This window comes from Anopheles moucheti, chromosome 2 (genome assembly GCF_943734755.1).
Source record: "Anopheles moucheti chromosome 2, idAnoMoucSN_F20_07, whole genome shotgun sequence".
In the NCBI taxonomy this organism is placed as follows: Eukaryota; Metazoa; Arthropoda; class Insecta; order Diptera; family Culicidae; genus Anopheles; species Anopheles moucheti.
Genome location: NC_069140.1, coordinates 17,142,188 through 17,154,100, shown reverse-complemented (window position 1 = coordinate 17,154,100; position 11,913 = coordinate 17,142,188).

Below are 11,913 nucleotides of genomic sequence, written 5' to 3'. Positions count from 1 at the left end.
CTTCATAACACAACCGCACAGTTAACATGCTAATAAGTCGACTGAACATCTCCGTGTTGCTGTATCAAAGAAATGTAAATTGTGGGCCGTAGAGCATAAGTAATGGAACAGGTGAAAACTTTTTAGCATCATTATTTAGCGTGGTTGAACCTGCCACACCGCAAGTCAGCTGTAAAATGTGGGCCTTCGTTCCACCGACCGGCGGAACCAGTAACGGTGAGATCAAAGTTTACGATCGTCGCCACAAGCGTTGGCAGCATGGCAAGTGCAGGAGTGCAAATGAAGAAACACATACACCCAACTCGTGCCAAAACTTTGCCCAATTGAATCAAAGCTCACAAATTCCTAATGGGCATGGATCGGCAAAAGTTTTCCAACCGTCGTGCTAATGAAGCTCGATGGGTGGATGTGCGTATGTGAATTTTGCCCATGTACTCCATGTACATGCAAATTACAGTCCGACATTTGTGACACCCGCTGTCATTGAGAAAGTTTTCTTTCGCATATTTCAATTTAGGCTGGCAATGGTCGTGAAAGATGGAACAAGGGGAAAGAATGTATGAAATCGTGGTGGGTACTGGTCGAGATTCGCCCAGCAGCACAGGACATCCATAAATACGTGTAATTTGTAAAACTTAATTTACTTCCTGTCTGGTAACTGATCTGCTTTGCCCAAGGTATAATTGTTTCCGCCATAAAATGACACCATCTCTTCGTGTTCCAAGTTGGCTAAGGTCGGCACGAAAAAGAGGACATTATCAAATTTATGTTCTCGCCCGTTGGACTTCGGCCGAAACCCGTCCAAAGTTGGGAAGTGTATCGAAAAAAGAGACTATTTCCGGCAGGCGTGTGCGGTGGGTGTGTATTTTGGCTCGGAGCTAAACCTTGTGACGGTTCGTTTGTGTGTGTGCTTAGCGAACAATTCGTACGAGCAACAACTGCACCCGATCGAAACGGAGTGACAGATGCAATTTTATTATTTTTGTTCCATTATTTGTCCGTGCCGTGTCCTGTTTATGTTTCGATACTGCCGCGAGATGCTGGCATTGCACCAACCTAATTCAGCGTGAAAGTGGGCAAAAATTCGCTTGCCGACAGAATTACCCAAAAGCACGTTTTGCAAAACAGTAAACAAAACACCAACCAGCGCAACAAAACAAAACTATTCAAAACTTCCACGCTATCTCGCACCACTCACAGAAACAACACACAGAGTGTGGTGGAGCAGAGTACGTATCAATTCGGCCACGTATGTATGAGCGAGTGAGTAGTTGAGTTTGGCGCAAACCAAACACTCACGTGCCTTTGGGTTGAGCGTTCAGCAGGAAAAGCTAAACATCCTTTTGCCCTTTGCGTTCTACCGATACGCTGTAAGTTGTTCCCCGGGAGCAATGAAAAACACTCATAAAACTCAAACAATTCTACCGCCAAACTATTGCATTAACTTCAAAATACCACGGGAGTTATTGAAGTGGGACATCCAAATTATTTTTTTGCAATATTTTTGAAACTTAAGCAATTTTTTAATGGTATTTAATTATACCAGCCTGTAAAGTAGCGTAAAAGTGATGTGAGAATAAGCAGGAATGGATAGTATCCTATCAAAAAGGATTACGAAGAATTACCCCTAAAATCGTATCGCATTACACCGCCAAGTCGAGCTTTCGAAAATGTCAATCAAACGAAAGTCAAAAGGTAGAAAACATATATCAATCTTTTTGCTCACCTATTTTGCTATACAAGGGGTAGTGATTATGAAAGTAATCAATCTTTAATTATTGAAACTTTCTTACGATGAAAGCACAGCGGACATCCTTCATTTTCATGCTTTAAAATTTTATTAACTGACACGTTGGACCGGTTCTAAATCGCCAATGATTAATTGCATTAGGTTCTGGTTAGGTTGCTGAGCATAATGTCATGGTGATGGACTACTTCTCAATCTGTCACCAAAAATCCAGAAAAAACTAATCCAAATTGGAGCTTAGATCAGGAACTGATCAAGGGCTTGATAATTTTGAAGAGAAAATAAATAGATTAATAATTCAACTTCTTGGCTGGGATATATTTGAGGCTGAATTCAGACCTTAAAATAAAATCTACTCAAAGAGCACAAATGGCATTATTTTTCTTACTGCGTTGCCCATGGTAACGGCGCTCTTGCAAAGCAGTCTGTACCGGAAGGCGGAATAAAAACGATCCTGTCTCACTCGCATCGGTTGATAAATGCTGCTTAATATTTCGCCGGGTTGTATCTGTCTGAATGCGCAGGGTATTGAGAAACTAGTGTATATAACATTCAGGACATATTTATGATTCTCTACTTCATAACGAACGAGCATAAGCGCATAGCTCGCTAATAAATCGTAAGAAAAGAAACAAAACTGATACAAACGATCGTCGTGCTGGAGAAACTACAGAAGATACTTCCCGCATTTCTTCGCTGTGCCGAAGAGATGAAACGTACATGCATGCGGATATAGTGGAAAGATTTATACCGCACATGGCAAAGAGGAAAAAGCACCGAACTAGATCAAAATCGCAAGACAACATGAAAGCTCTTACGGGACCAAACGGACAAAAGACGAGATGAAAGCAAAGCTTCAAAATTCCAGCTCAATCCAACCCCCAAAATTCGTCCCCGTTACAAAGAGTTTGTGCGCTGGTCCCATAAATAATGATGTAGACTTTCGAGTTTAAACCCCTGCAGGGCGCCATCGAGATTCGAGGACGCACCAAGATGGACGTCTGGTACTCTTTTTGGCTGCAAGCATCTGCTGGTACTCCCAACGTGTATCGGCGGTTCCAGAGCGGGGGGGAATAAGTGCAACGATCTTGTAATACGCATTTCTTCGCGTGCATAATTTATCGTTACATTTGCATGTCCAATGTAGTAACCGTGCTTTGCTTTCGTACATCAAACTTTTGGTTTGTTGTTACGATTATTCGATTTTCTTATCGTAACCGCCGTTGAATAGTCTTTGGCAATCTCTTTTTATAGTTCACTCTCTATTCAGCCCAAACAAACATACACGCATGAAACATCCTTGTCCTCGATAGCTATTCTACTACTTTAGAGCGAAATGTGGGCTAAAACCGCACCCGCACACAATCCCAGCAATCCCAGCGACGAGCGGCAACTTCAATGCCGAAGAAAACTCTCCCAGAAAAGAGTTGAAAAGTTTTCTTCAAACGAAAACCCACCCTAACTGACTGAAGGAATTCTTATTCACTTCCGGGAGTGTTTTCTTTTTTGCGAAAAAAAAAAATCTCTTCCTCATCACGTTGGCACCTATCCAAAAACGGGTGGATTTTCACTCCAAAGTTTCTCGCCGTAAAGTGTGTTTCCTTCTTGGAATGCAACGTTTCATCCCCGGCAGTGTCAGGAACCACCCAGATATGTGATGACGACAGATTATGTGGTTTTCATGGAATTTGCTTTTATTTTCCTTTAAATCAATACCGTATTGGAATGTTTGGTTATCGGGGTTAATAGCTTTTTTTTAAAGATCTGTACATTTGTTTAGAGTTGTATTTCTGACGGAATGTAATAGAATAAATCTCACGAGTGTTTAAAGACACGATAAATTGAGTACAAAGCGAAATTCAGGCAAGAAAACTCTAACGCAAAGGAACGCAAAGTGTGCTTTTAATTTTCCCACTGTTCTCCAACACAGCTCACCCGCCATACAATGCAGTCGATGCACCATGCAAGTAGCGCAACATTGAAGCATCAACAACGGGTAAACTACAGAGCTTTACTCGAAAATCTTGCTTTTTTAGGCAAGGAGCAGCTTCCCAAGGATGAGCCCGTCCGTTTGCACAGTGCATCTATGGCAATAAGGCGAAGCAAAACGTCCAAAACAGTACCAACTTGAAGTGTAACTAAAACAAACGAAGTTGAAACATACTTATCGCAAGTAATTAATTTTCACCCCTCACTTTCGTTGAGTGACGCAGTGCACTTGGCGTGAGCGTCGCTAGAATAGCAATTTTTCATGAATATTTATCAAAACATGGTCAGTTCGTGCAATTTTGTAACAGATTTAGTAAAGTATAAGTGAATGACCAACATGTGCCACGATTAAACTAAACCCATCGTCAACCAAATGTGATACGAATAGGAGCTGATTGTACCAAGAGAAGAACAGCTACCGTTACAAATCACCATGGTGATGCTTAGTAATAGTCATCAAATGACCATTGAATAAAACCTCACTGTGCTAAAAAATTAACCCCAAAGTCGACACAGTTTAGTTTGTTGCCTACCCTGCAAAGGCTTAAATCATACACTTTCAGTGCTCCATGGAGCTGGTGGGTCTTATTAATGTACGGTACGTATCACTGTGGCATATTGTGCAATATTAATTTAATAACATTAATAATTCGTTACAGCTTCCTATTCCTTCTAATAAACGCAGCCCTATTCAGTGCAACTCACTTGCTGTGTTTCAACACCCTGAAGTGTATCATCAGCGATGTGAATACTGTCGACGACTTGTTCGTACTTCAGTATGTAGCGAAAAACATTTACTTTGTTGTGTTTGAGCGAGTGCAGATGGAGCATCTCGACGCAGCGCTGCTAAATCGCGTAGGAGATACGCGACGAACCATTGTCGTACAACAATCAGAAGCGCTTGCACGACTATTCATCTCTACCGAGTCCACGGTGGTAAAGCTGTGCGTACAATCGACGTCTTTAAAGAGCATCCAGTTTGAGACAAACCGTCACCTGCATTTGTTGTCCGTTTCGTACAGCAAAATGGTGACCATACCGGCATCCGTGCACAGAGGGATTGGATTGGGCACTTTTGAAATTTCCCATTCTGCCATTCGAATGCTCGATTTGGCATTGTTTTGTGATATGCCGGTGTTGAAAGTTTTGGATCTCAAAGCTAACAAAATACGCAGTGTGGTGAACAGCAGTCGGCGACTGTGCAAAGTGTATCATTCGCTCGAAACGTTGATTTTGTCAAAAAATGCATTAAAAACAGTAAGCATGACCCCTTTCCGACCTGTTGTGCGGCTGCGTGTGTTGCGATTAAATGAGAACTTAATTCGACTGCTAACCGGATCGTTGGCTTCCGATATGCTGCAAGAGCTAGACGTGTCCGACAACAAACTGAAACACTTCTCGCTGTGTCAATGGAGAATTCCGTTCCTTACCGTGCTCTTGCTAAATTTAAACCAACTCACGGCGTTGCCTGCGTGTTTGGACAATCTCAAAAGCCTTAAGAAGTTGAATGTCGAAAAAAATCAAATTTCATCGATCGCATTTAGTGATTTGGGTTGGATGGACAACTTGGAGCAAATTTGGCTAGCGCACAACAGAATTCGTTACCTCACGCTCAACAGCTCCGACTTTCCGCTGAAGCTGAAGAAAATGTATGTTGATCGCAACAACATTACAGAGCTGAATTTGTTCTTCGTGCCGGTAGAAGCGTTAGAAGTGAATGCAGCATATAATCTCATTTCCAGCTTTAACATAAATGCCACATCAAAGCGCATCACGAAACTTAATATGCTAGGTAATCCGATGGATTGCTCGTGGGCCTACCCAACGGAACGAAGGTGCAGTAAATGTTACTACCAAAATACGGGAAAATAAATCGTATTTTGGTGTTGACGTTAACGCTCTAAGTAGTTAGATAATCTGCCCTGTGTACGAAAAGGACGTGTCCTTCTTGGCATTGCATTGTTTTACTTCGCAATTTGTGTTTCTAGCTCTCCATGAAAATTCCGGTGATCAGAGCGTGTTCGGTGTCCATAGCGACACTCCTGTTTTCCTCCGAGAAGGTAAAGATAATTTAATGGATTATTTGAAACTTTTTGAAAACTTGAGCATTAGTACGCAATTAATACGCGAGTTCTCTTCTTAATCATTACAAAGGCGAGTTCAGCTATAATTGCTTAAATATGAAGATAAAGAGATCACAGTTATTAAAACATTTGTTCGACAACATATTTTAGGTTAACGATTCCGTTGATAATTTTACGTGATCATCAATTGATCATTCATCTAGCAATGAACGAAAATTTCAGAAAATTGAAGGTCATTTTTTATTCAAGAAGAACACGGAAGGCCATTTCAATAGTATTAAATTACTGAAAAAATGTTCTAACGATAGCAATGAACAGAAGTTTACCCAATAATAAGCAGTCAGAGAAAAGCACAACACACAAAGAAAAATATGTAAAAACATATAACTCATTGTCTTTTTGCAGCTCAAATCAAATGTCGTTTACGTTCAATCTAAGCTGTTACGTTATATAACCACAACAAAATTAATCCAAAAAAATCAAAAACAAATGAAAGTTGCCTGAAACCTAACATTGCCCGTGCATTACTGACCGTTGTTCGCTCCTTAATTGCCTTCTAATTGTGGCTAATTCAGTTTGAAGCATCTCCTATCAGCAATGGGCAAATTATCATCCATGATATACAGGTCAATTGGCGCACAATCGGCCAGGCGAGTGAAATATTGCCTCCGACGAAACGAAGTTTCATCTTGGCCCGCGCACACAGCGAATGTGTGGGGAAAATATCACACAAAATATGAGATTCATTTCGGATTGGGTCAAAAACTGGTAAGCGCGGCTGCTTTTCAATAAAAGTTCACCAATCATCTGCAACTACTCTTAACCTCGTAAGCACGGACCCAGCTGCGGTAGCGAGTATCATTAAGGTTTAATGGTTTTCCACGATATAAGCGCCACGTCATTTGACAATCCATCCATCTCCTACACGGCACGGTACCGGTACCCCGGTCCGGATTGTCCGCTAACGAGCATCGTTGTCCTCGGAACGGTACACAGCAATGCGGTCCATTGCAATACGACTTTTTCATACCCCCCCCCCCCTTTTGGATGGGTGATGACCGACAAATAACTGTGGGAAGAAAAGGAAAATAAACATACCCAGCACCACCATTGTTTCGAACTCGGTTGGTTCTGTGGAAAGCAGCGATTTTTAATCTTTGTCACCGATACCACACACACACACATACACATCCCGCCGTTTTTTTTTCTATCGATTTCGTACAGCTTCACAAAAATGTCATGAACGGTGCAGTTATCGATCGGGATGGTCCGCCGATCGTGGCGCAACCGATGGCGTGACGATTTTATCTGCGAGAGTAAAAAAACGGCATTCACGTGATTGAAACAAAACAAATGGCCAACGGGTTTTGCCTCGGGGTGCCGCTGGGACGCAAGGACACCTATTCGAGTGGAACGAAACTAATCAATCAGAATGTATGCCGGGTCTCTGGAGGAAATTGTTTTGAACGGTACGGAATCCTGCCCATTTATTGCTACCCACTATTCGCTTGAACGTTTTGCAAGGTATTGTGGAGTATTGGAAGTTATTAAATTTGTCATTTTTATAAATAAAATTGACAGTTTCGGAAAATTTATTTTCCCGAAAATAATTCAATCTGACATGAGCGTAAACAATCGTGACCGAAATTACTTATCAGCTTGCTTTCTTCTTTTCATAGTGTTATACAAGTTCCCGTTGTCATTATCAAAAGACAGGCATTGTTAAATATCTTCATATCGCCATTCTATCGGCCCAATCCAGCATGGATGACGACATCTTCGATTTCTTTTCATGATGGACGTCCGTGTACGTAGCCTGATACACACCCACTCTGCTCATCGCTACCAGGCGCACAATCGCGTTGTGGAAAACAGGTAAATTGCAAGCCAAAGCAAAACAATAATGCAATTGAGCGGTGATAAAACGATAAGCCTTACTGCCGGCCGGAAAACAATTTGCTCCAGTAATCGCGATAAGCAGGCCCCGCGAAGCAGATCTTGGCCAATAGTACACATTGTATTTATCTATTGGTGTACTGTACGCGCATGGCCGACGTTCCCATAAACACACTTGCTCGATTGTACCTACTCAATGAAGTTGCTTTGTTTTGTGGGGAGGTTCGGCTGGGAGCTGTAAACTGGTCAAGTGGCATAAGGATCAAAGTTTTATTTTTGGACTTTGAGTTAGTCGCAGTCTCATCGTACCACCGTGCTTCTGAGCTATTGATAGCACCAAACATAATGTAAGACGGCTATTGCTCTGAACTACGGAATAAAACATTTACACACGTCAATTTTTGGCAAAAATAACAATATCAAGCTTATTCATTGATTCGTCTTTAACCATTTTTTATGTTGGTCCCATGAACCTTAAGGCCGTATGGAAAAATACTTGACGAACGTCATAGTGCTAATACGAACATAATTTACGTAAAATTAAACACTTGTACTTTTTACAATCAACCTTCTTTATCACTACGAATGCGCAATGCTCCATACGTCAGGCGACATAATCTAGCATGTAGTTTGCGGTGACGGCATTGACTGCACAGATGACGTCGGTGGTACGATGTTGCTGGACGGTGTTTTTTTTTTTCTTCTTGATCAATCGTTTCCATGCGAAAGCGAAAGTAACCGGATGGTGAATCCTCCATCGTTTATGACGCAAAACCGTAGCTGCTTCGCTATGATGTACTGGTTACCGTACAACCAGCCGGCGATTGAAGCAAACACATGCAGCTAGGCGGTTTCTAGAGGCTCGATCAAGTGCTACGGTGGTAAATCCGACGATCGGGTATTGATTATTGATTGTATTTTGTTTCTAAATATAGAAGCCCATAGATTGCCATCTGGGAGCTACGAGGCTGTAGTAAAACCATAACGTATGACTTAATAATGAGCCCTTCCTGCGTTTATTTCCCATCTGGACGGTCGCCACGACCTTTCCAATCCAATTGCTTCCTGCTTAATACAAGGGATAGGTTACTGTTGTTAAAGTTAATTTAAAAAAATAAGTTAAAATTTTACTGACATTATAAAATTAAATCCATAAAGTTTAATTAAAATTAATTAATAATTAAATTAATTTAAATTATTAAATTAAATTAAATTAAATTAATTAACTAGGTTAATTAAAATTAAGATAATTAAAAATTAAGTAATTAAAAATTAAAATTAAATCCGCAATGCAACTTAAATACATTGCTGAATGAATAAAAAAGTGACAACGAATAAAAGCTAAATAAAGCATTTTTAGAACAGAAAAAGATCCGTAATATAAGTATCTAAATAATTTGTTAGGTATTTTACTGAAAATTCAAAGATATGAGGCTCTTCTAAAAGTCTTTAATATTTCCGAATGAATCTTTTTTTTCTTAAATAACTGAACAACTCTTATCTTTCACACGATCTCTATGTCTCACCGAGTTCCTTACAATGCCGGGACACCATTTCTGGACTTCAACATTTAATCTATTTCTTCATCTTGATTTCATTCACAATTGTTGTTTCTAGTCTAGTTTAGATCATTCCATTCCAAATTGCATTCCAAGCAAAGGAGTGTCCTGCTCTCTCTCGCTAGCTGGCAGTGTAAATACCAACAGCTGTTTGTAAGTATATAGTAAATATGAAGCGTTGTGAATCAATGTACATACACTCCAGATAACCTGCCCGGATCTTCCGTTAGCGTAACGAATTACCTTTGAAGTGTTGCATATTATCATGCCGGTAAATCGATTCGTAAGACAACTTAAGTCGTTGACGTACTCTTTGCCCGTATGTTTGTTGCAGGGGTTTCCAGCAAACGTGTCTGAAGTGTGCACAGTTTCTAGCCTAAGTTAAACCTTTAAATACACAACTGTTGCTTCCACGCGCTGCGTTATGCATTCCTCGCCTCGCCGATAAAGGGCCGATTGCAGTAAACAAACTCATCGCAGGCCACCACCCCGTCCTACTCTATATGCCGCGCAGGGTAAATTCCGGGATCAAGTACAGGGATCACATTGGAACTAACTCGAAGGAATTGTAAAACCGAGGAGACCAACGGAGGGTACGAGGGTACGGAACTGGTGGAGCGTCTTCTTTTTCGCTACAAAACAAAATTGAAGAATGATAGCATCGTTAACCGATCGGAAAACAACAAACTAATGGGGGCACTCCTCTGCGTGGCTGACTACTGCCGGTAAACAAACTGTTGCCGATAACCCACGATAGTTGCACGATCTAGCCGTACGTTGTTTACTGCGGCCGGGGCAGATCTGCTTTCGAAATAATCGGCGATCCTCCGTTTTTTTTCTTTTCAAACAAAATCCATTTCACCCCGGTTAGTAGTGGAAGCGTTGGGGGCCGTGCAATGTTTTCATTTCGCACGCGACAACAACTTGCAGTTGGAAGGGTTTCTGTGCTGTGGCTTTGTGGGAACTCCTCGATGACACAAGTCGAGGTAGACAGGGTCAGTCTTGAAGATTTCTGTTATTTAAATTTCAATTACTATAAATTTCCGTTTGTAATCCACCTTCAAGTATGATTGATGAGAAATTAGTCATATTAGTAATACATCTTGGTCTCAATCACCATATCAATCAAATCTATTTTTCCTAACCAGAATTCATAGAAACAATAGGAAATGTTTTTGTTTCTGAAAGTATACAAGCCGTTATAAAATTATCGCGTAATAAAAGCATCATTATTATCATATTCATAGCAGCCCAGTCTCAATCGTTGACGTCCGTATCTTCAGCTCGAACGCACTACTTTAGCCGCGGAAACGCACGAACAACAACATTCGCACATCGTCAACATGTTGTCGCACAAATGAGCTAACCATACCATGTTGTCATGTGATTCCGAGCCAATCCGACAACACGCAACGGCTTGATAGAAGATTCTAAATGTTTTTATTTTCTCCTCCCTAGGCTGTGGCTGTCGGTCCCATTCATTTCTCATCATTAAGCAAAATTGTACCAAAACAATAACAAACCGGCATTCCCATCAACAACACCCTGCCTTGTCCCTGTGTTTGCCGTCGGTACGGCGGAAAGATCGACGAACGCAAGCGCTTAAGCGTTCGTATTTTTGTCAGTATGTGAGACTGCGAACGGCCACTCCGGGGGGATGTTTGAAAGAGGAGGCCGCGGACGACGAAGAGCGGACCACATTTGGAAGCTGACGAACACAACCGGTAGCTTGCGTCAGCCAAGGGAAATATTCGACCCTGACCAAATGGACCAATCACGTGTCGTTGCCAGCGAGACAAGCCTCCAAGCGCCAAGCGCACAGAACGTTCAGCATTTTATGTTTGTTCGAAGTCCTCCTCCAAACCCGTCATCCCCGTCAGACATGTCAAGCCACCCCTTAACACTTGCGCGAACCCCTATCAGCTGGTTCGCGAACCACCGCACACCGACAAACACATGCGAGCGAACTCGCACAATCATCTCGCCTGGCCTTTTTGCGATTTCGTGCATCAATTTAGCGCGCCTGGCAACAGTGAGCGAATCTATCCGTTGTTTTGCTTCAACCGTCGCCGAGCATCAGCACTACCCTTATCACCTATAGCGCACCCTCATCCCCAACAACCCGGGGGTGGCGTACAGGGCCTAGTGTGCGTACACAACGCGCGCCACCACGACTAAGCAGGTCGTCGTCGTGCGATCTGTTGGCAGCTGCCGATCGTCGTTGAAACGGGGCGCGGTTTTCACGAAGAGGCCTGTCCCCGGCTGACAGTTGTTCGGCACTTGACACGCTTCTCTGTTATTACCCGGTGTGTGCATGATAAGCGAACGCTTCCTTCCCCGGCCACCGTGTGTTCATGTCCATGAGTGCTTCGTGTCGCTTCTTCCACAACTTCCTCCCGGACACGTTCCTTTCCGTCCGACTGGATTGGGGTAAACACTTTGTTGACGGTTTGGGCACTCTGCATCTATCTGCGGCTACGACACGACCGAGCTGACCAGAGTTGTCGATCAAGTCAAGGCCTTGGAAGATTTCATCCAACCACTGCTAACACACTGTGTTGCAGCACCACGGCAGACCAGCTCTGGCAGGCCCGCATTATGAATGCGTTCGCTCTTTCATGGAGAGCAACCGTGACGG